This window comes from Maylandia zebra, unplaced genomic scaffold (genome assembly GCF_041146795.1).
Source record: "Maylandia zebra isolate NMK-2024a unplaced genomic scaffold, Mzebra_GT3a scaffold11, whole genome shotgun sequence".
NCBI classification, from domain to species: Eukaryota; Metazoa; Chordata; class Actinopteri; order Cichliformes; family Cichlidae; genus Maylandia; species Maylandia zebra.
The window spans coordinates 7,983,950-8,011,631 of NW_027490041.1; the positions used below are offsets into that span (position 1 = coordinate 7,983,950).

Below are 27,682 nucleotides of genomic sequence, written 5' to 3' on the forward strand. Positions count from 1 at the left end.
GCTTTTTGACTCTGAACAGAGGAAACCAGAGGATCTTTCTGTGTCTTCAGATTCACTGTGATCCAGTGATGGGAGTGATTTCAGCCCTGAGTGATCGCGCTGATGTTTGCACAGAGCAGACAATGAGGTGAATGTTTGGGCACATTGGTAACAGTGAAACAGTTTATTAGTAACGTGGGATCGTTTGTGTGCAGAGTATGAACTGAGATTCCTGAAGCTCTTGTCACACTGGTCACAGCTGTAGTTTCCTTCCATGTGTGTACGTTCATGAATGTTACGATTACCTGAATGTGAGAAGCTTCTCTCACAGTGTCTGCACTTGTGTGGTTTCTCTCCTGTGTGGACTCGTTTGTGTGATTTAAGCTCGCCTGCAGTGGTGAAGGATGACCCACACTGATCACAGAGGTGCTTTTTAACCCCACTGTGAATCAGTTCATGTTTTTTTAAATCACTTGGTGTGGTGAAGCTTCTCCCACATTCTTTGCAGTATTTCAGTTTGTCTCCAGTGTGTCTACGTTGATGTGTTTTAAGGGCAGCTTGCCGACTGAAAGTTTTTCCACAGAGGTCACAATGAAAGTCTTTCCCACCACCACAGTGATGACAGGGTTGAGAACTGGATCCATCTGTGTCGCTCTGCTTCTAAACAAAGACACAAAGACAGTGTAAGTCAGTCCTTCAACATTTGTATCCTGAACGTCGCCTGAAATAAAGAGCATCTCTGCAGACGTCCAACTACATTTGACTGTTTCAGTTAACACACTCAGTTTACTGGGCTGCAATAACTACAATACTACCACCATAATACTACAGTAATACTAAAATCATAACTGAAAGGAAAATCTGAATAATCACTCAGAGCTGCTTTTCCATGCAGTAGAATTGCTAACATGCTAACAGTTTAATGAGCAGAGTTGTTCCAAACAGTCAGGCTAAAATGACAAGATAACAATATAAATACATACCTCACAGTAGCTGCACTTGTAGAGTCTCTTTCTGGTGTGGATCTGTTGGTGTCGTCTCAGGTGACGTGGAGTTTTAAAAGTCTTCTCACACAGGTCACATTGATAAGGTCTGTCCTCAGTGTGGGTAAATATGTGTTGTTGTAAGTGTGTGTGAGTTATAAACTGTTTGCCACACTGTTCACAGCAGTACACATCATGTCTGGTGTGAATGCGTAGGTGTTTATTTCGGCTCCCTCTCTGGCTGAAAGTTTTTCCACAGATGTCACAGCTGTATGGCTTAATTCCAGAGTGGGTAACTAGATGCTTCTGTAAGTGGCTACTGTGAGTAAAAGCTCTGCCACACTGATCACAGCTGTACGCTTTAACTCCACTGTGGATGAGTTGGTGTTGTTTTAGGGAACGCTTCAAGGAAAAAGACTTTCCACACAAGTCACAGCTGAACGGTCTCTCTCCAGTGTGGATGACCTGATGCTGTTTTAGTGAAGCCCTCACAGTAAACTCCATCCCACACTCGTCACAGCTGTATGCCTTAATTCCAGAGTGGGTAACTAGATGACTCTGTAAGTGGCTACTTTGAGTAAAAGCTCTGCCACACTGATCACAGCTGTATGCCTTAATTCCAGAGTGGGTAACTAGATGTTTCTGTAAGTTGCTACTGTGAGTAAAAGCTCTGCCACACTGATCACAGCTGTACGCTTTAACTCCACTGTGGATGAGTTGGTGTTTTTTTAGGGAACCCTTGAAGGAAAAAGACTTTCCACACAAGTCACAGCTGAACGGTCTCTCTCCAGTGTGGATGACCTGATGCTGTTTTAGTTTAGCCCTCACAGTAAAACCCTTCCCACACTCGTCACAGGTGTGTTTTTTCTCTCCCTTTCTTCTGTGAGGTTTGTCGGCCTCCTGAGAGCGCTGACTTCTGGCTCCATGTTGGTCCTGCAGTGACAGAGATACAAACAGAGGCAGTGAGTGAAATGCAGTCGTGGAACAAACTCAACCTTCAAACTCCATTAACACTAGTTTTAAACCTGAAGGTGGAGCGTGGCACCAAACACCTTAAAGGTCTCTTATCCCCACCTGCTGGTAGTTCTAACACATTACATCCAACCTGCTGTTAAAGATAATTCATGACTGTTCAAACACTAAAATCATGCCCATCCCTCCTGATTGTACACACACACACACACAATTTTATAATTTAGATTATTTTGTTGTTTCCTATTACATATTTCTATAATTTGTATAGATTTATACAGAATTATTCAGTGATAATAAATCCTATGTTTGTTTATTCTAAAGGAACCCCGTTAGCTTCCACAACAGATGTTGCTCGTCTTCCGTCAAATACTCACATAAAATATTACACAATAAAGTGGATTCAAGATATCCACATAATTTCACTCTTACATCCACAGTGAGGTTTCACAATTGTTCAAATATAAGCAATCAATAATAATAATAATAATAATAATATCAATAACATTGAGGCACATTACACAAATTTCAAAAACAAATCATGTCTTACAATATTTACAACAACTAAAAGCTCTGTAAATCGGCTTTTAAGTGTTCATTGAAGTTTTGAATAATTCTCTAATTTTTTAAGGCAACTTATTCCACTTAAAAGTTGCTCTAAATGTAACAGTTTTACAAAACGTTACTTTTAACTCGAGCATTTACTAAATTGCAGCTTGTTGAAAACTGTGTAATATGATGATGTATTTCATCTGGATACTGCAGCTGAGCAGAATAAATGTGGTGTGTTTAACAGAATTGCTTTCTTTAGAACTACAAGTAAGCCATAGAATATTTTAGCCTGTACAGGAAGCCAAGAAAGGTTATTATGCATTTTATCAATATTAGTATAGTATGAACATCTTCACACTAATCTGGACGCCTTATTCTGGACTAACTGAAGTCTGTTAAGATCTGTCTTATTAGCTGCTGACCAAATGATTGAACAATACTCCAGATGAGACATTACTAGTGCATTAATGACATCTTTCATAATGAAGAAGTGATACACAAAGAGCATTTCATAGCCATAGCTATGCCTTGTCGGCAGAGTTATGTGACATTAGTGATGTTTGTACTTTCAGCGTTAACTTGCTTTTAAAGCCTTTAAAATATACGCCGTTCAATAGTCGACCTTAATCTGACAGAGAATGTGATGATTTTGTGGATAATTAAAGTCAGTCATATATCCACAAACACAACAAGCTGAAAGTCAGTGATGCTGCTCGGTTTGCAGTCCTGAACATCACGGCACAAGCAGGATTTACTGCACTGTTAATGTTAGCTGTGTTATATTGCTGCCTCTGTTCGGTGGTGTCGAGCCAAACGCACTTTAACGTGTGTTTGAACGAGCTGACGGTTCACTCGTTAAGCTGAAAGAAAGATGCTTTAATCACAGCAGCCACACATGTGTCCACTGCACCATCTGGAACTCTTGTTGTTTACACTCGTAATAACACAAACACTAAATCCTGCTTCTCTGGTGCTGTTGTGTAGCAGTGTGTACACCTGAGACTGCCACCCGTCTGTCTGTCCTGCACTCTCTCTCTGTTTCTTTCTCTCTGATTGTGGAATAAAAGTATGAACATGTGTTTATAAGTTACACTTGTGTTTGAATCCTGCAGCTTATCACACATTTGATTTCCATGTGTGACGACTGCAAGTGTCCAGAGTGAGGACAGACTGAGGGACCCACTGCTGCACATCATCTGTGAGGCTTTGCAGCCCTGATGATCCACCAGGACAAACTCAGCAGTGTGTGAGGAAGAGGAGGAGGAAGAGCCAGCAGCTGCTGACAGATGGAGGGAATAGACAGACTGTTCCCTGTTTGTGAAGGACTGCTAGGAAAGTTTAACATAACTGTCTGTGCTGAATCAGTCTTATTAGGTAATGTTCAAATAATGTGATCATCCCAGTGTTTCCAGTGTGGGAGAAAGTACTCAGGGCCTTCAAGTTACACACTATGAAAGGCAGCAACAAGTTTAATGTTCAGAAACCTAAAGTCTGTATCAGCAGCAGGATGGAGCTAAAAATAAATGTTGGTTTCAGTTCTTTGAAGCTTTGAGTGTTTTGGATCAGTAGCTGCTGTGTTTGTTGCATCATATTGCTGTAACTGTTTATATGCTTTATATATTCTGAGCTAAGTTGATCTATAGTGTTACATCATATTCTATAAGGATGTTATGTGTTTGTAGACTTTCTGCCCAGTTTGACCCATTTAGCAGAAGTCAGCCTGTTTAAGGCTCTGATATCTATTCTGTGTGACTTACAGCAGTTATGACATGGTCTGATTTTCTCACCCAATAAAGGAATATTTCATATATCAGTCTACTCTTCATTCTATCAGACACAGTTATCACAGCTCCTACATTTGCTTTTTACACATATATGTAAGCATTGAGCCACATTTAGTACCAACATATTACAAGAACAATATTTGTCTCTTATATATGATACATCTGTATACACACTGTCACAGATACTTATCTGTGAGTGAAGTGATTAATATGATAACTATAATATTGGCCATATTATATTTACACTGACTTTAGTCTCATGAACAACATCAGCTAATTGTTATTTACAGCTAATCTTAAACGACTGTTCAGCACAGAAATGAAGCCCAACAATCATGTTTCACAGTCCTGTGGTCTCAGCCTCAGATACTCATCAAATCACACAGAGCTCATGTAGAAACAAATGAACTAAATATGTTCTCCTTCATTTCTGTCAAACAAAGCTGTATGAAACGTTTCCAGCTGTTAGTATCATGGTTGCTAGGCAACCTGGGCAGCGCGACGGAGGCTAGACGTCCCATTTCACGAGCCTACGAGCCTCGCACTTCGGCCTTAGCGGTCTTTGAGTACGCGGCCCTTGAGGACTTTAAAGCTGCAGAACCTGAATCGGGATACAGCCATGATGATCTCCAGCCTCGTGCTCGCCAACATTCTCACCTGAGTTAAGAAGACGATCACTGAAATGGTCTCAGCAGGTCCTTTGATGACAGCAATGTAATGCAGTGGTAAGGCTTTTTGGGGATTAAGTTCGTTTTCATGGCAAAGAAGGACGATGCAGTTCATCTGATCACTCCTCATAACATTCTGGAGTGCAGGCAAAATGCTATTATAAAAACTTAAGCAGCAACTTCTCCAGGTTCCAATATTTATGCAATTCTCAAACCTTTTGGCCACGACTGTATAACCTCTTCTGAAGTTTAGTGGATATTATACATGGTTATGCTCAGGATGTGTCGGCCAGTTTCCACTGGAAACGCCTTTTGGTTAAACTGTCAGCGAGGAATTTGCATTTGCACTGTTACATTTTTATATAACTTTAATGCACATAAACAACAGCTGCTTGTTTCAGTGAAAATACATTGATGGGTTTTTAATAAAGTTGTTGTGGAGATTAATTTGTTATCATATGTTACCTTATATATGAGATCAAAGTAGTTGCATTATAATATGGTATGTAGTTTTAGTTTGCATTAGACCTCTGACTTAGAAGAGTGTGAAAATCATTAGATCTGTTGGATTGACCTGTATTATGTTGAATGTCTTACATTGTTTCAAAGGAGTTGTTAGGATAATGGATGTTATTTTAATCTCACTGATATCATTTACATGCACTGTTATTAGTTCATTATTACTTCATTAGTCTGCATCAGTTTATCAGCAATATATCATTGTATCATTCATCATATCATTCTTAGTAAATCGGCTACAAGGTAATTCTCCACCAGCTTACTTTCTCTCTGCTTAAACTGTTGCAACATCACCACTCCACTCGAGCTGGACTGTTACATTCAGTTATGCACGTAGTCAGGCCTCACTAACGTGCACATATATACAGACTTATGAAAGACACGCACGTTCCCTCACATAAACACTTATTAACAAAGGGAGGTCGTCTCAGGACATCCTCTCTAGTGGACTCACAGTTTCACAAAATGCACAACAGATCACACACTTGTTTTTCTCTAAAAGTACCATCTGATGTCTATATAAGGAAGACTTTTGGGATTGTGGGGACTTGATATCATTTCCAGTAAGGTCTGTGTGACGTCATCATGAATAATATAAAAGATATGGAGAGCCGCCGCCCGGCGGAGATCTGTGGCTGTACGCTTGTCTTCCCATGCTTCTGTCTTAGAAGTGTGTAATAAAGATCACTATTCTGGCATCTACTGAGACCATGCAGTCGTTTGTCTTCTCCTCAAAACTCGAATCATGACATTCTTGGTGCCGAAACACCGGTTTGAGGGGGAGACTAATAATGGACCTTGGCTGACGGTCTAGTGGTGTCAGACGGACGGCCAGGAGCTCGACTGAGTGATGGGCCCCGAAATAGGAGAGGTAAGCACCGCCTGTTGAGTGATGTCCAAAGGTGCTGAATTGGAAATTGAGTTAAATTAAATGTTCACTCAGTGGGGCTTCTGGTCTGTCCGGGGTGATTTTGGGGTAATTAGTGTTAAAGGCAGGGAATAGTGAACTGAGTAAATGTATTGCTGTTTATTTTGAGAGTGAACTGTTGAGTTAAGATGTTATGTGTTTAAGTCTATACGGTTTAAAAGGTTTAAATGTGGGTTGACTGGGAATGCCAGCCAGTCAATCGGTAGTGTAGGGGATTTGATCCAATCGATTAGCAGAGACGCGGTCTTGGGCTTCAGATAAATGAAACTGGATGGCAGGGGTCCAACAGTGAGGCTTTTAAAACAAGTAAATTCGTTTAGGACTGAGAGCGCGGCTCTCTAAGAATGCAGTTGTCCAGCAGGTGGCGCTGACCCCTAATCGCGGACGCGTGGTTAGGTTCTAGCCTGGAGTGACCTTCCACGGAGATTCGGACGCCCGTTAACAGGTCAGGTAATCTACGAGTGATTGCCTTCTACTGCATTGATTGATTGACAGAGTCGGACTCGGCTGTATCCTGTTAACATTGGGGCTTGGGAACTTTAAGTAAAGCCAAAAGCGTGATCTGGGATAGTTCACGCGGCTGGTGGAGGTCCCGGTTTTTCCTGGTGGGGAAGCAGTTATAAATTACTAGGACTTAGGAATCTGACCGTTTTCAAGGCGGCGTACTTGAAACGTGTAATTGATCAGTAAGGGCGCGGCCCTGGGCTTAGAGGCTTTTTAAATTACTCAAAAGTTTAGGAACACCGCTAGAGACATAAACGAGATAAGTGGTTCTGGCATGCGGTGTGTTTATGTCTATACGGGCCCGTATATAAATAGAATGTAAATTACTTGTGTGCGTGTGTGTGAATAAAGTGTAAATTAGTGTATAAACTGTCATCTTGTTAAATCTGAAACTGCCTGTTGAAAAAAGGAAAACTCTTTTCTCTTTTCTGTTCTCCCTCTGAGAAGGGATTTTGTGTGTGTATGTGTGCTGGAGGGATAAAAAAAAAAAAAAAAAAAAAAGAGAAGAGTAGAGAAACTCTCTGTGTTGGAGGAAAAAAGGTTGGGGCTGTGTGTGTGTGACAGGAAGTGTGCATGCCCATATAAGAGTTAAGCTCTAGGCAGGAAAAAAGGAAAAGTGTCTCTCTCTCTCTCTCTCTGTCTCAAGCAGCTGCAAGAAGGGGGGCCTGTAACCCTGCATTGAGTGTGTGTATGTGCACAGAGAGAGAAGGAGAGAAAGGGGGGCCAGTGTGCGTCCATTTAATATTAAAGGAAAAAGTGCAAAACTGTTTTTTCTCTGTTTCTTTGGGGGTTGAATGGGCTTGAGGCCATGGAGACTTTAAGGAAAGAAATGAAATGATATTAATTGTATGTTTTAGTGTGTTAATACAGGTTACAGATAAATAAAGGTGGACTTCTCTCAACCTGGAATTTTGAGTACGGCGCCAAAACCAGTAGAGTAGTATAATTGGGAGAAAACAGGCCAGATTTTGGCTTAAAATTTTACAGCTTGACCTGGCACTTGTCCCTATCCTGAGAAGAAGTACAAAAGGACAATTAATCTCCTGATGAAGACCAATAGAACATCGTGAACTTGAGAAGAATTTACAAGCAGCCGAAAATAGTGCAACTGAACTGTTAACCAAACTGACATGCACTCTGAGTTACAGGCTGGACAGTTGAACGGTGGGAAAGCACTGGACACTGATTGTCAGATTTGCCATGCTTGGAGTAATCGTGAAAGAGACGATTGAAAGCATCAACAGAGAAGAAGAAACCACGTGATGGAAATGCACGGTGGACTGTAGGCTGGCTGGGATTTAATCCAGAAGGAAATACTGAAGAGAAACGGAGAGGTCACGGACTGTGCTGGAGAATTCTGGACCACAAAAGGACACTGAGAGAAGAGGACGGGAACCAGTGGAGAGGTGAAGCTTGACTGCGAAAATACAGGGTATAATTAGATTGAAATGAAAGCCTGAACTCATGATGGTGTTTAGAGATGTCCACTAGAAAACTAAAAGAGGTAAACTGAAGAAGATAAAATAAAGAAAGAAAATAACTGACAATTAAATGAGTGAATGGAAAACACACATACACAAAGTGTTACATGTGAAATTATACTCTTATAAAGAATCAGAAGTGAGATAGTTTTGAATGAAGAAATCAGTGAAACGATGCATGAATTCACTCTGAATATAACATATAGAGGCAATGAAGAAAGCAGCTTACACTCACTGAACATTAACAAAAACATATAGGAGAAGCAACGAAGACCTGCTTACACTTATGAACTTGACATAAGCTGGTATTTCTGGCCAGAGGGGGAAACGGGTAGCTTAAGTACTCATGATGATAATAAAATGTCTCAGTTATGTTTTTTCAGGTGGAAAATAAACAGACCTGGATCAATTCTCCACGTGCAGCGGTCGGGAGGAAAAACCTATAGGTTAACTTGACTGGATATGTTAAGGCAAGTTTCTGGTTGAATTGTTCACAGCGCCATGTCTCGATGAAACCTGACAAGTGGGCCCTAACTTCTGGCTGAGGACCAGGAATGCTGTTAATAAGGTGGGAACTGTTAAGGTTCACAATTGAGGAAGGAGAGTACAAACCACCCTTGGTCCAGAAGCTCTTGGTCAAACAATGATTTTAATGAACACACGTGTGGGAAGACACTCTGTACGCAGACAGCCAGTAGTCCTCGACTTAATCAAAGCATAAACAGATATTTTATAGCATCAGGGTTTGATTTACTGACGCCCCTTCATGCGTCACAGATACATTTTATACATAGATCAGATCAACACCACAATGGCTTTTCACCCAGAAGATCATCTTCTATTTTCATGGCTGGTACTTTCCGTTCTTATCTTAAAGTGAATTGTTCCTCTTTCTTGTCGAGACAACAAGGACGGTTCCTCTTTTACCGAGACACTTTTGCAGTTACAACCAGACATGACTAATCTCTCCTCTAAATAAATTTAACTCATGTGTGTGTGTCACGACCTCACATGCTCTTTCTCAATTCACCTGTTGCACTTCTGACCTTTCACCAGACCAGAGGCTCACTGAGACTATGTGTATGTCTTCTACTAAATAAATGTTTTAACCAAGAACTTCTACTTAAAAGCTTAATATAAAATGATCTGATATATAAGTGTTTTGTAAGCATGTATTGCAATTCCTTCTATGGCTCCAAGTCACTTGCACAATAGATTGTCCGAACATCGCGCCGAACAAAGCTTCCGACCCCCAATTAATTGACCGAGCTCCAACTCTTTAATAAGCACAGATATGCATTGTGTATAAAATAGTCATAACTGCTTAAGGCCTTCTTAAAGCTATCTGTTACATTGTTAAAGCCTCGTCTTAGCCTGCTGCTCAAAATAACTTCCACTTCTGCAAAACTCTCCAAGCCTGTTTCCTGTCCTGTTACTTTTAGCCTTTCTGAAAGACACACTGTTCAACCCCTGAATGCAATATAAACTCCAGATTATATTATTAATGCAATGGTAATGATGACAATTATTTAACAATAGCAGTAAAATAATTTCCCTGCTCCACAGAACTTAAAATTTGGGTTAGCAAATTGGGGGAAGAAAACTGACGGCTCAAGTGGAGAAATGTGTAGGAGTCTGACAGACTGCAAGAGCAACACATGCAAATTCACATATATAAGCAGAAAATGCATTAACCTCATAAGGACAAGCATAACGATTAATGCATAAACATTAATTAAACCTGGCTAAGAACACAAACATACACAAGGAAGAAACAGCTTACATACGTGTGCACGTACAAGCAGGGTTAAAGCAGCGACACTTAACATACACCTGTTTTTAAAAGGATATTGTTTATCCACTACTGACAAATAAACTCTCTGGGGTGCAGAACAACAACTTAATTTGGAAAGAAAAAGACATTGGTCTGATGATTAAGTGAGGACACGACAAATTTAGTGGTTAAAAGGGTCGAATTGGGACATGTTTTTGTTGATTGTTTAAGACAAATGACTACTGAATGATAGAAAATTCCTTTTTAGGTTTCTAAACAGGATCTTAAGAATTTTAACACGTACCTGTGTTGTCCTGCCAACTTGGGGGGTTATGAGTTGATTATAGGGTGAGAAAAAACAAAAAGGGGGGAGAGGAGGCCCCGTTGTTTCTCCCCTCTCCGAATAACACAGCCAACACAACATCATTTTCCTGTTCGCCTGTTTTTGTTTTTTCTTTATGAAAAGCCGAGGCTGACCTGGACTCCTACCCTCCCCTCTACCATCGTTGCCCTTTCCGCTACCATCTTTGACCCACAACAACGACCGGAAAATGTCAACAGTGCTGCAGGAATGCGATCTCATGCAGCAGAGACGGAGAGCACTAAACCTAAAGCCCGTTTCACTACACGGGGGAAATTCCCAGACTGCGTCAGCTGACAGAGCTGTGACGAGACGCACATGGAGCTAGGAGGAAAAGGGAGGGTGAGCAAAAGAATGCTGACCTCTGAGAAGAACCGAACAGCAGAGCTGCAGAAGGCCGTGGAGCAAAGTAAGGACAACATAAATAGACTCTGATCTGACGTGGAAGGAAAAGACTCTGAGGTTTTTGCCCTCAGTAAGAGCTTAAGGTATCAGAAGCAGAAACTGAGCATGGCTCCAGAGGAGCTGGCTGCTAATTGAACCCATCAGTCAGACTTGGAGTCCCACATACAGGACTTGAAATCAGGCGGCAGCTACAGAAGCAAAAGGGTCAAGTTACAAGGAGAAGATGCAGGCAGCTGCAACAACGGATGCAAACAGACCCAAAGAGGAGGGCAGGACCCCAGGGCATGCTTCAGGCCGCTGGTTTACCCAAACAACAGAACAGGAAGGTGATGAACAAAACACACACTTCTGCATGCGCCGACTTGGAAAAAGAGAAACACACACATGAACACTTATGCACTCGTTGAGTGAGTGAAAATTGATACACACCCATGCACCAAAATCAAAATGTTGATTCAATTCACTAAGAAGTGACACACAATGCTCCAGCTGCTGCAATGAAGAATGCTTTATTGACAAAGGCTCAATGCTGCACACAACAAAGTCAAATACAGAATCTGTTACAATAATAATAAGCCCAGAGGGCATTTGTGTGGTTTGGGGAGCAGAGTCCAGAGCAGTTTGGTTATGAAAACGATGCCCGTGCGAGATATCTGGGGCTTAAGGCCTCGACTCAATTGTTTACTGTACACTAAAAAAAGAGAAGAAGAGAAAGCTCTGTTGTTGAACACGATTGCCTGAGGTATTAAAGATCTGTACTAAATTCTGGTTTCCAGTGTGAGAAAAGTCACGCAGTGCCAGTCTTAGAGCTAGGTTGAGTGATGATTCTAAATTAGTGTAAGTAAATCATTGTAGACCCGTTCAAGTTTCATGATAACTAGGATCTAGACTTTGTTGAACCCTAGGCAATTTGAACAGGTAAAATCTGAGTGACCAAGTAGCAGTTGAATGAAAGTTATTGAATGAGTGTTGGGGTAAACTGCCAGAGTTAAGAGCACTAAAACATTTCAAGAGCTCAAATTACATAATATGGAAATGGTTCTATTTTGTTGCACGAACGCAAAATATATAGGTTTATGAATATGAAAAGGTTGAGGTGGTGTTGATTTGACTCTGTGTAGGTTTAGGTTGGTATTTTTACTGATAGGAGGAATATTCAGTGACAAGTCCTAAGACCCGGGCGTCTGCATTTTTGTTTTTGTTATCTTTCATTTTATTTTGTTCTATATTTTGAACAGTGCACTGATTTTGGTTTGTGAATCTTTTCTTTAAGCAGATCTGCACATCGGAAATTACAAGCATTACACGTCGGCGAGAAAATTGTTGTAAGTGAGTATTCTCCGCATTGAAATGGGTTCTGGAGGAAACACTTATGGGGACAATTAGAAACGAGAGTCCCTGTCTAAAAAAGGATTCAGCGAGGTAATCCGATCTCAAGTTCTTGTTTTTCTTTTTGAAATGAGCTCATTTTGCTGAGGGCGGAAATCTAAATGCGGCGATGGTTTCCACTATCAGCAAAGAAAGAAAGAATGGATGGAAATAAAAACAAACGGACTGACTGGTAAAAGATGACAAGACTTGACCATGACTCAAGGTTAACCTCCACCTAGATAGGATAAAAGGGTGGATGAATTTATGTGTTTCTTTCTACAGGAGCAGAAGGAGGACAGCGACATCTGAGGTTGCATGACAATTTAACTTTAACTTTCTGTGTATGTGAAATTGTGTGTACACACTTGCGCAGCGTTAACACTCTCTTTTTAAGTTGACAAGTGGTTGATGCTTGCCAATAAGTTTTTTATTACAGGATTTCTGGGCTGATGTGTGAAGAAACGGTGTTTTAGGTTAGGAGTTGGTGATGCCATTACACTGTATTCTTGGGAGGGTGTTGGATAAGACACATCCTGTCTTGAAAACTGTGATGTTTTTTACAGGAAATCTTTTATAGCATCTCTGGGAGGTAGATGGCTGACCGCGGTCAATGTGCTGCTAATGTTTGCTTTGCTTTGTTAAGAATGCGTGAGGAGAAAACAGACAAGTGACATGAAAACAAAGAATAATAATAAAACAAATAACAAATTTGGGGACAGTTTGACATAGAGCTCACTAACTGGCCAATTAGGGGGCTCTTGGAGTAACATTGCCCAAAGGGTGAATAAAACAAATTGCGGCAATAATAGTGATTTAATGATTGGAGAAAACCGGAACATGATACTTGTCTGTTGTGCTGAATCTCTTATTACTCTTATGATTTGCAGGTGGTTGTAAATAAGCTGTTTGATTTAACAGGTTTGCTTTTTAGCTGAATTGGGAGTTAAAGGAGCTTAACAGGTAACTGCTGACTAATGTTTTACACAGGGTTACAGGTTGGCGGGAGAGTGTTTTAGAGAGGATGTGTAGTGTTCTTGTGCAGTTTGCAGTGGGGAGATTGCAAAATACAACTAGAACAATTAATTGAGACTAATTAAAACTAACCTGACACTGAGGAGGTTCTATATAAGGAAGAATTAAAACAGGTATAAAGTGCATTTGATCTTTAATTGCAGGTGTGACCATGAAGATTTTTGGTACGTATTGCAGGTTGTTGCTCATTATAGAATTGTGCTCAGGTTCATAAAGGCAAAAGCTATATAGGGGGTCTATGATTTGGTTTGTGTTTTAATAATTTAGGTATGGCAAAATTAAAGGTTTTTAGACAATTTACGGGACCAGTGAGAAGCATAATTAGATGATCAGAAACTGAGTACTACACTTAAGTTGGAATTAAGAATGCCCAATTTGTTTGAGGTTTGTTGTTCACTTGTACACACATTGCAAATGTGCTTATAAGGAGCTGGCACTTAGTCTGTGAAGGTCAAAAGCTTCATCCGACAACGGATCGGATTGATATATTGGAGCTATTGACTTCACGTGCAGAGGGTTAAATGCATGCACGCTTACACACATAAGCATGGCATAGGATTGGAATAAACAAAGTCAACAACATTAGGTTAGGAGAGCCAGCGAGGGAGAGGTGTTGGCTTTCTGTCTCTTGCAGAGAAAGGAACAGACACCAGACGGGGACACGGAGTTAGGAGGACCCCTAACAGCAGAGACAGATGTAGGAACTGCCGAGATAGCAACTGGGGTCAAGTGTCATGGCCTTGGGGCTCCTTGAGAGGATGGATCCCATAACCACAGCAATAACCAGGAAGGGGTTGGCGAAAACTAGGAACACAAGAGACCGACGAGGTTCGAGAGGCTCTTGGCAAAAAGGGGGACACGGCGGTGATAACGGACAACAAACACACAGATCTTTGTTTGAAAGTGGGGCAGAATAATCCCCAGATCTGTGTAACGACTAAAGGGTGGTCTAACCCCGGAAGTCGAAGAAAGAAGCTGAGAATCACCCGACTGGAAGATACTGGTAGCTGCACCAATAAAATAAAGGTTAAAAGCCCGTTAGACAGAGGGGCTATTCTAAGTACATTTGAAGGGTATAAGTGGTAAAAAGGGGGTGGAAAACCGGAGCACCAAAATAAAGCTGTGGGAGAATTGGGGAGTGATGGGAGTGTCATCTGTAACTGCTGTCATGGGTGTAAATCTAATTTTGTTTGCATCTGAACTGCGTAAACGCAGAGGTCATCCCCCATACGGTCCACCCGTTAAAGGGGGACAGAGGGTCTCGGGACCAAGGAGATGTGGACGTTGCAACATTAGAGTGTATGATGTAAGGAATCTCTTTGAGATAAGAGATTAAAGGGGGAAATGTGGAGATTAATTTGTTATCATATGTTACCTTATATATGAGATCAAAGTAGTTGCATTATAATATGGTATGTAGTTTTAGTTTGCATTAGACCTCTGACTTAGAAGAGTGTGAAAATCATTAGATCTGTTGGATTGACCTGTATTATGTTGAATGTCTTACATTGTTTCAAAGGAGTTGTTAGGATAATGGATGTTATTTTAATCTCACTGATATCATTTACATGCACTGTTATTAGTTCATTATTACTTCATTAGTCTGCATCAGTTTATCAGCAATATATCATTGTATCATTCATCATATCATTCTTAGTAAATCGGCTACAAGGTAATTCTCCACCAGCTTACTTTCTCTCTGCTTAAACTGTTGCAACATCACCACTCCACTCGAGCTGGACTGTTACATTCAGTTATGCACGTAGTCAGGCCTCACTAACGTGCACATATATACAGACTTATGAAAGACACGCACGTTCCCTCACATACACACTTATTAACAAAGGGAGGTCGTCTCAGGACATCCTCTCTAGTGGACTCACAGTTTCACAAAATGCACAACAGATCACACACTTGTTTTTCTCTAAAAGTACCATCTGATGTCTATATAAGGAAGACTTTTGGGTTTGTGGGGACTTGATATCATTTCCAGTAAGGTCTGTGTGACGTCATCATGAATAATATAAAAGATATGGAGAGCCGCCGCCCGGCGGAGATCTGTGGCTGTACGCTTGTCTTCCCATGCTTCTGTCTTAGAAGTGTGTAATAAAGATCACTATTCTGGCATCTACTGAGACCATGCAGTCGTTTGTCTTCTCCTCAAAACTCGAATCATGACATTGTGGAGCTGTAAAGTATTTTGTCTGGTGTCAATTCTATCGTCAGCTACATCGTTATGGCAAATGTTCAAATGTATATGGTGATAAATATCTTTGGTCATATGGTCCTGCTCTGTCTGTCACCTTCTGTGTTGAGCTCATTGTTTCCTCTGTAGTGGCTGAGCTGAGTCCAAGTAGCTGAAAATGTTCCTCTGCTGCTCCGTCAGACTCTCCTCCTCCTGCTGATCAGCTGGGACACAAAACAGATCTTTGTTAGGCTCCACACTGCACTGAAGAGTCAAAGTGTCTCATATGTTCATCTGACAAGTAAAAGAACACATTTTTGTTTCCCGAGGTGGGCAACTTGTTGGAAACAAACACAAAAGGTTTGAGCACTGATACCTGCCATTGCTGGCTTTGAAAGATGCAACGCCAGCAATGTGGATTGTCAAGACTCAAACCAATCATCAAGCAAAGACAACAGGGATCATTTGTTTCTGTTTATTTAGCATTCACAGCATTTGTAGTTGCATTCTGTGCAGGGGAAGTCCACGCACACTGTGTGGTACCGCCATCCGCAGAAGGTGCATTCAACCTCTGTAAGAGAAACGAGATTGTCTGAGACTGAAATGATATTAACTAAAGAAGTGGTGATTTGTAAAACTTCACATTTTGATCCGGGACGTACTCTGCATGAAAACAAGCGCTCACTCTTCCTGCTCAACAAATGACAAGGGCGGAGCCTTATACCACGTGATACAGAAGCTGTGCCGTGTGATGCTAAAATTAGCAGGGAAAAAACCACGGAGAGCACGTCAGGGATGACGAGAAAGTGACAGGAGAAAATCCGTCCCGGTCAACCACCCAAACATCAATAACGGGAACCTTATACAGCGCTTCTCTATACACGTCGAACTCCCGCAGGCACAAAGACATCACGGAGGCTATCGCTTATCACCTGACCAAAGATATGGCTCCATCAACACTGTGCAAAACGAGGGATTTAGGAAAACGATCAACACCCTAGACAAACGCTACACAGTGCCGTCCCGCAACTATTTTTCTATTGTTGCACTACCTGCTCTGTACACGCAGCGTCGAGCAACGGTGGAGACGGAATTTCAAGCAGGACAACATTTTGCTGCAACAACAAAACGTGAGACATTTGTTGTTTTATGTTTATTTATTGTTATGAGAGAATCATGATCTCAATTCTAAGCCAAAAAATCGTGATTCTCATTTTATGCAAAATGGTGCAGCCCTGACATTAACACAAAACTATTGTTTCACCAGAGAAACACACATGAAGAGAGAGAGACAATAACAGCTACCAAACAGTCGTCATAATTCGTCACACAATGAGAAAAGGACAAATCAACAAGTAACAATGACTAATTAATATTAAAATCTGTAACATAATGTATTGTTTGGAGTTTAGTCTGATTGGTTCAGGATGACCTGCCATTATCCAATCACACGTCTGCTTACCTGCATCTTTTCTCTTTTTTCTAACCTGAGCACCTGATGGCTTTGAACTTTTGTTGTCCATCTTCCATTGGTTTGAATTTTGCGCTCCAGTACAAACACAAATCCCCCAACCCGAGGATCAGCACAATTAACCTAACAGACCTACACCTTAGTTCACAGATTCACTTTGTCTAAGGTTGATTTCTGGGATTTCACACAACCCAGGATTCAGATCGTGAATCCATGATGGGCTTGGATTTACATCATTATAAATGAAATGTGCTCTACTTGGAAGCAGCCGGCCCCGCCCCTTTTGACGGGTTGTGTGAGACTTTAAATCATCAAACTGTAAATTATAAATTTAAATTGTTATTGATCCTTTACCCCGAGTCCTAAAGTGTAGATTTATTTTCTTACTCTTCTTATATTTATTGTTTGTTTACTTGCACCGCTGTAACTGCAGCCTCGTCGTCTCGTCTCTCTATATGCTGGACTGTCTGTAGCGGAGATGACAATAAAGTTTACTTTGACTTCAGCAGCGCGCAGGCGCACCGAGGGCTCTCGCGCTCACTTTATAGAATTTAGAAAAAACATGGGTGCAGATTATAAGTCTGTATCATAATATCTGTTTGTTGTTTTTATTTTGTTTTGCGAGTTGGTTATTAGATGCCGCTCCAGCCAGCCAGAGACTCCCCGCCGCCCCGCCCTCTCCTCCCTGTGCCGCCAGCAGCAGGCGCACCTCGCAAACGGAGGGCGCCCTTACTCCCAGCAAATGGCTGATAGAAAACCGATCGGTGCCTACGAATTTCCCAATACGCGCTGGCATGACGTCGGGGAAGCATGGGTACGACCGATTATTTTATTTTTTTCTTGCCCGTGATGCCCCCCCCACCACGATGCATTCTATTGGTTTGCACACTTACACACACCCAGCTGTGGTTTCCTGTTTTGCTGGACTCTGGAGAGCCCCGCCTTTAACGCTCTTCTCTCACAGAGAGCAACAGAAAACTTGGAAAAACTCCAGATTGACTGAACTCAGTTCAAAGTTACCTTGACACCTTTAGATGTGAGACGTAGTGATGGTCCGCTTGAAGCTGACGCTCCGGTGCGTGTGTCAGAAAGATCAACGCGCTGCTTCAGAAGCACCGTGTCGAGGCTTGATTCGTTTGGCCAGAGTCACGTGATCAGTGACGTCTGAAGCTTCGTTTAGAACGTACCTTTTTTTAAATCGAACTTTATTGAAACACAATGAGTATACAACATACAAACAGATGAAGTTTACAAAAGAACAGAACATGAACATACAGAACCAGGAGTAAAAAAATTATGATATGAGTAGGCGAAAAAAATCAACATATAAATATTGTTCTGAGAGGCTTTTTGTTGGTTGAGTCTGAAATTGATTGTATGTACAATTCATATCCTTATAAAAAGGCAGAAATATGGTGTTTTATTAATAAACTTACATTTATGGATATAAAATAGCTAAAAGTATTAACAAATTTTTTATAAAAAACATTTATCATTCTTCCTGGGGAACTTAAAGAAAAAGAATAAAACATTTTCCCATCGTAAAGAAAACTCCCTTAAAATATGGACAATAACAAAACTGCTAAATTCTTCCAGAATCTCTGTGTAGAGGAACCAAAAGAGATGTGCCACAGTTTCTGGATGATCCCCACAGAAAGTTCAATTAGTATTTATGTCTCTTTTAAATGTTACCATATAGTGACTGGCTGGGTAACATTTATGAAGAATTTTATATGAGATTTCCTTCACCTTGTTCACAATTAGATATTTATGGGATCATCCAGACTGTCTTCCAGGTGATATCTGGAACATGTCGGTTCCAGTAAGATATTCTATATATGGGAGAGACATGATATCTTCTTGGAATAAACTACGTATTCTCTTATTGCTGTTACCAAGTTCCTGTGAAAAGCAGATTTTTCCCACTGCTGACTCAGCTGGATCAGGGAGAGTGACTGAGGCAGATATTGAGCTGTCAGTGTTTTTATATAACATTAAAGTCCCTGAGGGTATGGCACCAAGCACCATTGAGAATTCCCCAACACTGTTTGACAAGTTTGACGAGCATCTTGACTTTTGGTCTTTGGATATTAACAGTCCTGGATATGTGACTTCTTGTTTAACAGAAATGTTACAGAGAGCATTTGCAGTGCAGCCTTTAATTGCTAGTAATTCACATTTTTTTAGATTTCGACATAAAGCAGATGCCTCAGAGAAATCACTAATAACACTAAGGGCTGGACGGATTTGATTTGCATTCTTCAAGAAGAGTGTGGTGTCATCAGCTAGCTGGCTGATGATGAGCTCCTTATCAGCTGTGCTGATTCCTTGTATAACAGGTCAAATCTCGGGGTGGAGTCTTAATCATTTTAATTGAGCTATTGCCATTCGTGTACAAGGTTTTGATAGCTTTACAGAAAAATGCCAAATTTTTCCAAAGACTGGAAAATAAATTGATGTTCAATTGTATCAAAAGCCTTTTAAAAATCCAGGAAGAGAATGAAGCTATAGTCAGATACCAAATCAGAGTAATCAAGTAGATCTAAAACCAGTCTCATGTTCTTAGAAAGGTGTCTGTTTCTCATAAAGCCTGATTGTGTCTCATCGATAATTGTGTCCAAGAACTCTTTCATTCTGTTAGCAAGTACTAAAGCCATAATCTCATAGTCATCATTGAGCAGACAGATGGGTCTCCAATTATCAATAAGAAGTAAGTCTTTGTTTGGCTTTGGAATAAGTGTTATGAGACCCTGAGTAAGAGTAGGAGGGAGGATGTTATTCTCTACACTTCCTATGAAAAGCTGCAGTAAGAACGGAGCCAGGAGATTAGAAAATGATTCATAAAACTCTGCAGTTAAACCATCTGTGCCGGGAGATTTGTTGGCCTTAAGTGCAGAAATAGGATTACAAACGTCCTCCACAGTCAGAGGGCTGTCACAGTGACTTCTATCTTCCACAACAATAGTTTTTAGGTTTTTAATATTATTGAGAAACAGCGTTGAGACATATATATATATATATATTCTACTTTTCTAAATGATTGACTATTTCAATGGAGAACCTAAATGACACGGACCTGTGTTTGTTATTACATATCTCTATTTTGAATGTGACAAGTCTATCATTCCCTGTTATTCATAGGTATTAACAGAGTTTTTGGCCTTTTTTTCCTCTGTAACAGTTAATTGACTCTTTACAGTGGCCTGCTATGGTTAATAATAACATGTTCAGTCATGAGTGAAATCAAAGCTTTTCTTCACTTTAGCATTTAACATTCCCAACAATATAATGTGATACCTTAATTAAAACACAGCTAATAAAACACAATTTTCTTAATGCAAACATCAGTGACTCAACATTAGCAACCAAAGGGTTCAGTCTGCAGCTCACACTCATGTGAAGCTACAGCCTCCCCCTTTAGTCTCTGTCATCCTTCTGCTCCTGCACAAACAAAGCAAGACAAAACCTCCACCCTTCTTCTACAGGCTGGGTGAATTGTTGTGGACATTCACTAATCCTAAAGTCGGCACCGTTTTTGTCTCAGTATCAAGTCAGTTAAACTTTTAGTCGTCAGTCCGTCACAGTCCAGTCACATGCATACATCCACACACATTCATACCAGATATTGCTGATAATGGAGTCTCACGCGCAACCTATTCGAGCCTCCATCACCAGCAAGATGACGTCATCATTTTAAAGGAAACAGTTCCTTGTTTTTGGACTGGATTGACTCGCTGCAATTCTTTTAGGCTCAGGACTTCTCATGTGATCAATGTCACATATAAGTGAATTTCTCCCAAGCCCATTATAATCATGGAGAAAAATACTTTGCGACTGTTTCCAGTAAGAATATTTTATAGCGCTTTAAAGTTCAACCTCTCAGGTCTGGATTAAAGAGCTGATTTGTTAAATCGGGAACTCACAAAATACCAAAATATCACCACCGGTGGATCACACCTCTCAGATGTTCTTATCTCAGTGCACTGTAACAAAAGCACAAACAAACGCAACCAATAAAATACTAATAAAGTAACAAATACTGGGGCCCATTGCAAACATGTCCAAGCATAAAACCATCTTTCTCTCTCTTAGAGAAAGAAAACAATCCAAACCTCACTGATAAAATCAACCTAGTGTCAAGCAAAACCCAAAAATCAACCAAAACTTCACCAGAAAGTTTTCCTCCCTCCCGGGACAATATTGTGCAGGAATACAGGCACCGTAACTCCTTTTGCACTGACAAAAACATGTTGGATTTACTTGATTCAATAGTGGACACTGGTTGCACACAAAGGTTTAGCTTTGGCAGAAACTTAAACAACTGAGTTAAATCAACACAACCTTTTCATATTCAGTAAACCTGCATGTTGTGTTCATAAAACACGATTGAAACATGTTCAGATGGAGTAAGTTGAGCTCCTGGAACATTTTAATCCTTCAATTGAAATTGAATGGGTCTACAACAACTACCATCCTCCTATCTCTATCCTGGTTGCAGCAGGGCTGGGAAATAACCCTGAAGTGATAGGTTACCAGGCAGGGTACACCCTGGACAGCTCACCAGTCTATCAGATAGAAACACACAGCCGTTTACATTCATGGATAATTTAGCCCAGGACCTTCTTACTGTGGAGCAACAGCACTAACCAGCATGCCAACAATGGAGGAAATACAGGAAAGCTATGATTTCCTGTATTTGAGGCAGAATTATTTTGTTCTTGCCCTTGACAGGTTAATCCACAATAAATAGCAACAGCATGCATGTGGTGTGTGTGTCGTTGTCTGCCTCTTATAACTCCAGTGATTTTCCTGTAGTTTGAAATCTTATGCGGTGTTGACACAATAATTTGTTGTAAACCAGGAAATTCCCAACTGTGGTAGAAAGCACAGCTTAGCCTTAGCAAATGTTCAAAGAAAAGTCGTCACTTCCTGATTTCTGCTTCACTGATAAATATTGTCACACTGGGGTTTTTGCAAATGATATCAGTGAGCACTGTGTGGCAGCTGGAGTCAGACAACTGAAGCTCCCACAATCAAGACCACAAACAGCTTTCAAAGGAGATTTGAAGCTTTTCTGGCAGCAAGCTTCATGATTTATGGGACTGGAACTGGAACAGAAACTACCTGATCACCAATGGTGAGCTGGCATGGAATTATTTTTATGACATTTTATCAAAGTTATAAATAAGCATGCCCATTAACACATAGTGAGTGAGCATGTTGTCTTCCCACGCAGTGAACAGCGGATGCTAATGTTTTTGTCACTTTTTACAGAGTCAAACTCAAAGTAAGGTCAGTGCTTCCACGCTTTAAACGCTGCACGCTCACACTCTCTCCACACTCGATAGATTATCCATTGTTCATCTGCACACAGCTGCGGTTTTAGTAACGCAGTAACGCAGCGTGCTTACGGCAAAGTAACAGTAATCTAATTACCTTTTTTGCAATAGTAATCCCTCACTTTACTCGTTTCTTGAAAAAAGTAATCGGATTACTTCCCATCTCTGGTTGGAGCTGTGCACTTGTGGGTTCAACCTTGTGTACACGTTTATCTTTGCTGTGTGTACTTGTACCTCTGAGTGGAAGCTGAACTCTTGAGTTTGAGTATCGAAGCATCAGCTGTGACGTTAAAGTCCAAACAGCTCGTTCATTTGACGTGCAAATGAACGAAGGTAACGCCGTTTTCATGTGGATGTGTCACTGAGACACTTTCCACATCCACAGCTCACAAAATGGGAAAACTATAGAAGTATAACAATGAAGAAGTTACTATGTTACGGGTCCCAAGGATGAAGACCTCGATGACAAATATGTTACCTGTAAAAGCAGGTGAAGAGCAGAGTAAGGAAGACACGATGCGTCTCTGCTTTCCTCCAGAACGTGTCTGAGTCTGATTTATTTCACACAAATAAATGCTATAAAACACTAAACATGAGCTTTCAATATACTGTTCAGCTGGTTCCTCATTCACATCAATTACATTTACTTATTTCACAACATCAGTGAAATATACTCTTTTTAACTGGTTCACTTTCTCAAGTTCACACTTCTTTCCATAACAGCTACATCCTTTTATCATATCAATAAACACATCACATTGTCTTCTGCAGTGTCTTACTGGCTAAACAGTTCTATTCAATAACAGCATTGGTAAATACATTACATTTGTTCCCTCCAGTAATTTACTGGCAAAATCACTATTTAGTGCATCATGAAACACAGCTTGTTTAATCAACCCATGAATGCCTCTGTTAGCTACACAGAGTTGCTCAGAGTGCTTGTGTTACACTAGCTAATCTACTCAGTCACTTTAACAGAACTATTAACATTCACATCTCACAGAACTGATTTGATTGGAGCATTACAACACGTTTGCACAGAGCATAGGAGCGCACTGACTCTGCTTCACGAGCGCTCCACCTAACGAGCGGGCTCGCGGTGCGGTCGCGCGGGACACTCCTCTGGTTTTCTCCCGTGTTTACATATAAATAACTTTGGCGGACCGCCTTAACTCTCCCATTCACATTAACGTGGGTAACCATGGTGACAATAAACAACATTTTCGGTGCGAGCACCGTGTACCGACCTGTAAAAGCAGGTGAAGAGCAGAGTAAGGAAGACACGATGCGTCTCTGCTTTCCTCCAGAACGTGTCTGAGGAAGCAGCGGAAGGTGGGCTCCACTTACTGCTCCCCGAAACCCCGGAGCAAGCACCAAAGTTCCGCCCTCACTGCTTTCTAACATAAAATGAATCCCTGTTACATGGATTTTCTATCCTCTTAAAGAAACTGAAAATAAATACATATAGCAATGAAAAATGTCCCGTTACATGAGTATTTTACACAAAATAATATTAATGTGGTCATTCCCTCACAGGGGTGCCACAACTACACTGCTGTTTTGACAGAGACACAGTGTGTTTATCTAACTTGGCTGAAGCCAAAGTTCTCCAGACAAATTCAGTCTGTTTCTGCCAAGTGTGAACTCACTGGATGAGCGCCAGATACACAGAATCAAAAAGGGATAAATTACTTTTCTTATGTCATGTTCCCGTCACAAACTGGCTCAAGGAGAGGGGAAGCAGGAGTCCACAGATGAAATGTTCCTATAAATAAAGTGGAATTTATTCAAACTTTACCAAAACTTCAACACATCAAATACAAGCAGTTCAGCAGGGAGTGGATGTGTGTTGCATGTGCCAGGTGGATGCAGAGAGAGGCCAGGGCCACGTTCAAACCTGAACACGCTGCACAGTGTTTTCTTCCATTTGTTAGGGATGAATGAAATGCTTCCTTGAAAGGATGTGTGCAGTCACCAGTGGGCGTGGAAGCATGTGCGCCCTCATTTGGTGGGTGTGCAAGAAAAGTCATCCTGTCACACAGCAATGCCTACATAAATCACACCACTCTGCTTAAAATAATAATGTTTAGTGAAGCAGGTGAAGCAAAGGGCTGCTTTTAATAGGCTGGGAGACCCAGGTGTGCTGCTTTAGCTGCTGAGCCTCTTATGACAGAACAGCGGAGAGTGGTAAGAAGGGAGGAGGGGGTCTGGCTGTGTTTGTGAACGATAGATGGTGTAACTCTGGGCATTTCTCTATCAAAGAGACGCTATGCTGTAAGGACATTGAGCTGCTAGCGGTTAGCATGAGACCGTACTATCTACCACGAGAGTTTACACACGTGATTATGATAGCTGTGTATGTCCCGCCCTCTGCTAACGCTGCAGCAGCCTGTGAGGTCCTGCACACTGTAACCAGCAGACTCCAAACACAGCACCCTCAGGCCCTTTTCCTGATCTCTGGGGACTTTAAAGATGATGTAACCATTTAATTATGGTTACATAATTAATTATGTAATTAATTATGCAAAATGCAAAACGCTCAGCTGTGTCTCCAATCAAAGCTCTGTAACTTCAGAGGTGATGTTCATATGTTGACTAATGGTTTTCTTTCATTTTTGATGTACTGCAGAATATTTGTATAAAATCCAGGCCAGGAAAATCTCCTTCATGTGTTTCTGTGTTTTGTCTTCAGCTACGTTGACACAAAGGCCTCTGCTGTGACGCTCACACCTTTGATAAAGTCTGGAGAGTGTCAGCTTCCTGTTTATAGATACAAAAATATGTAATGTTGTGAACTCTGGCCGCAGCGGCGCAAGAAAAAGGAGAATTACGGGAAGCACTCACAACAGGTAAAATCAAAATAACAAAGTAAAGTAGGATAAAATAAAAAACAACAAAAGAACAACACAATATACTTCCCCGTACTGTTACTGCTAACCTCTGTTAACCTAGTAACTCTTACCTTCTAACTGACAGCTGGTCAATAAACGAGCTCCATAAACGCTCCATATTCACCTTTACATGGAATATAAAGGGAAAAGAAGAAACACAGTGCTGTGTCAGCGTTAGACATATAGATATATCCTTGCTTTTAATACATTTGAAGGTGGGTGGGAGAGGTGCTTCTCCGCGTAGTCTACGGTCTCTTTGGGATCGGTAAAGCTTTTCCTCACATCACCATGGGTCACTAACAGCTTTGCAGGGTATAGCAGTCTGTACCTGACGCCGGTCATCCCACGTAGTCTTCCTCTCATATTTGCAAATGCGGCTCTGCGTTTCCAACAGAGGGAGGGAAATCTGGGAGGATGTTTATTTTAAAAACCCTTATACATCAGGTTCTTGTTCTCTGCAGCTTTCAGCAGAATTTCCTCACCAATGTGGTAGTAGTGCAATCTCAAGATGATGGGCCGAGGAAGATGACTTTGTTTGGGACGCTGGCGATTCGCTCTATGTGCTCGATCGATGAGTGGCTTCTCCTCGAGAGATAGCGCCTCCGCCAACAGGTGTGAACCAACTCAGTCATCTTGGGTCCCTCTGTGCCTTCTGGTATTCCTGCAGTTCTTAAATTATTCCTCCTGGAGTGCCTCAAGAGCTCCACATCTCTCATCTAACTTCTTTACCTCCGCAGACAAACGCTCCACAGTGGCCTGGAGAGTAGCGATGGTGTCAGAGTGGTTCGAGGCACAGTCCTGCAGTTCAGTCAAAGTGTTATCATGCCTGGCCACGTCGCTTTTTATGTCCGAAATTGAGGGCTGGATGCTCTGGTTCAAGGATGATATCTCGCCTCCTATGGTGGTAGAAATCTCTAATATGCAAGTGTCCAGTGCTAGTTAGTTAGTTCTAGTTCTAGTGGTTAGTGGGGCTTTATTTGATGATTCTAGTGTGTGTTACATTGTTGTCATATTGTTGAGTCGCAGAGCTGCACAGTGTTACAGTTTCTGTAGACTCTGGTATAAGGAACTCAGATCCCTCTGTGAATAATGTTCACTGAAACTGATCTGTAGTTAATGAACTAGTCAGGATTTACACTAGAGAATGTTTCTGCCATTACATGGCCTGTATTTGTAGAGCGCTTTACTCGTCCCTGAGGACCCCAAAGTGCTTTTTTGCCCAAGGACACAACATGTCCAAGCCGGGGCTCGAACCGGCAACCTTCCGATTACAAGACGAGCTGCCAACTCTTGAGCCACGATCGCCCCACATATTGTTGTCTTTTGTTGCAGACACCAAGTGTTGAGATCCTGTCTCAACCTCCTACATTCTTCCAGCAGGTTACACATTATTTTTTGTATTTGGAATCAAATATATGTGTCAGTTGGGCCTAGTGCAGGGGTCAGCAACCTTTAACACCCAAAGAGCCTTTTGGACCCGGTTTCCACGCAAAGGGTCAGGGTTCGGGAAAACACTGGGAGCCGCAAATACTTTGTGACATCTAAAATGAAGATAACACTGTGTATATTGTTTTTACCTTTATGCTTTGTGTGAACAACTACAGTGTGTTGCTTATGAAATCCATGAAGTGCTACAGAGAAAATTACATTTGATTTATGTAATGAACACATTTTGAGCTCTTAAAGAAATATAACAAAGGAAAGCTGAACTACAATGATCCATGTAGCAAACACAAACTGTTATATCGCCTTTGGGCTTTTGGAGCCTTGACCTGACTTTTAAAAAAAGCGCGTTCATGCAAACATCGTCGGGTCTGCCGTGATATGTTTACAACGGGACTTCTGCTCCTGAACCTCTGCGCACAGCGTCTACAGGTAAGGTAACTTTATTTATACCCAAAGGCAAGGTAAATTTGCTTTACAGACAAATGACAGCATTTGACATCCCTTTAAAAACACACATACCTAGTAAATATATAAAGCTCACTGTGACACATACTTTAATATTTCGAATCAAAAACAGTTCTTATTTAATTCAGTGACAGCAACGGGGACAAAGCTATTTTTATAACGCTTTGTCCTGCATCTCAGAAATAGAAACCTCCGTCCTGAGGGAAGAAGCTGAAATTCACCCCTTAGAGGATGGGAACCATTTTTAAGGATTGATAAAGCCATCCTCTGTACCTGCTCAGAGTACAGGGAGGCTAAACAAGACTGTGGCTCACCTATCAGACGACTGGACCATCTCACTATCTGATTCAGAGAGTTTTTCTCTGTGACAGAGGTCTGACCGAACCATGCCACCAAACAAAAGGATAAAACAGACTCAATAAAAGAACGATAAAACAAAGTTAACATTTTTTGGTCAATGTGGAAATGAACAAGTTTCCTAAGGCAATAAAGGTGCTGGTGACCCTTTTTACAAACTGATTTGCAATTTTGATCAAAGTTCAGTTTTTCATTGATTATGGTCCCAAGATATT

The 27,682-nt window shown here is 41.1% G+C and overlaps 1 protein-coding gene and 2 long non-coding RNA genes across 4 annotated transcripts in view; 1 reads left to right on the forward strand and 2 right to left on the reverse strand.

The window, feature by feature from the left end:
• Positions 1–27,682, forward strand: part of LOC112433555 (protein NLRC3-like) — a 286,257-nt gene that overhangs the window by 55,645 nt on the left and 202,930 nt on the right. The gene's annotated exons all lie outside the window — the stretch shown is intronic.
• Positions 496–1,612, reverse strand: LOC143415873 (uncharacterized). Its single transcript, XR_013096296.1, has 2 exons — positions 963–1,612; positions 496–639 (listed from the first exon to the last, which is right to left on the reverse strand). It is a non-coding gene; the product is annotated as an uncharacterized LOC143415873 (long non-coding RNA).
• Positions 1,613–18,102, reverse strand: LOC143415874 (uncharacterized). 2 transcript variants are annotated; one of them, XR_013096298.1, is made up of 4 exons: positions 17,990–18,102; positions 15,875–16,069; positions 15,617–15,722; positions 1,613–1,895 (listed from the first exon to the last, which is right to left on the reverse strand). It is a non-coding gene; the product is annotated as an uncharacterized LOC143415874 (long non-coding RNA). The 2 variants fall into 2 exon arrangements; XR_013096297.1 differs by lacking the exon at positions 1,613–1,895 and having other exon boundaries at positions 15,536–15,722.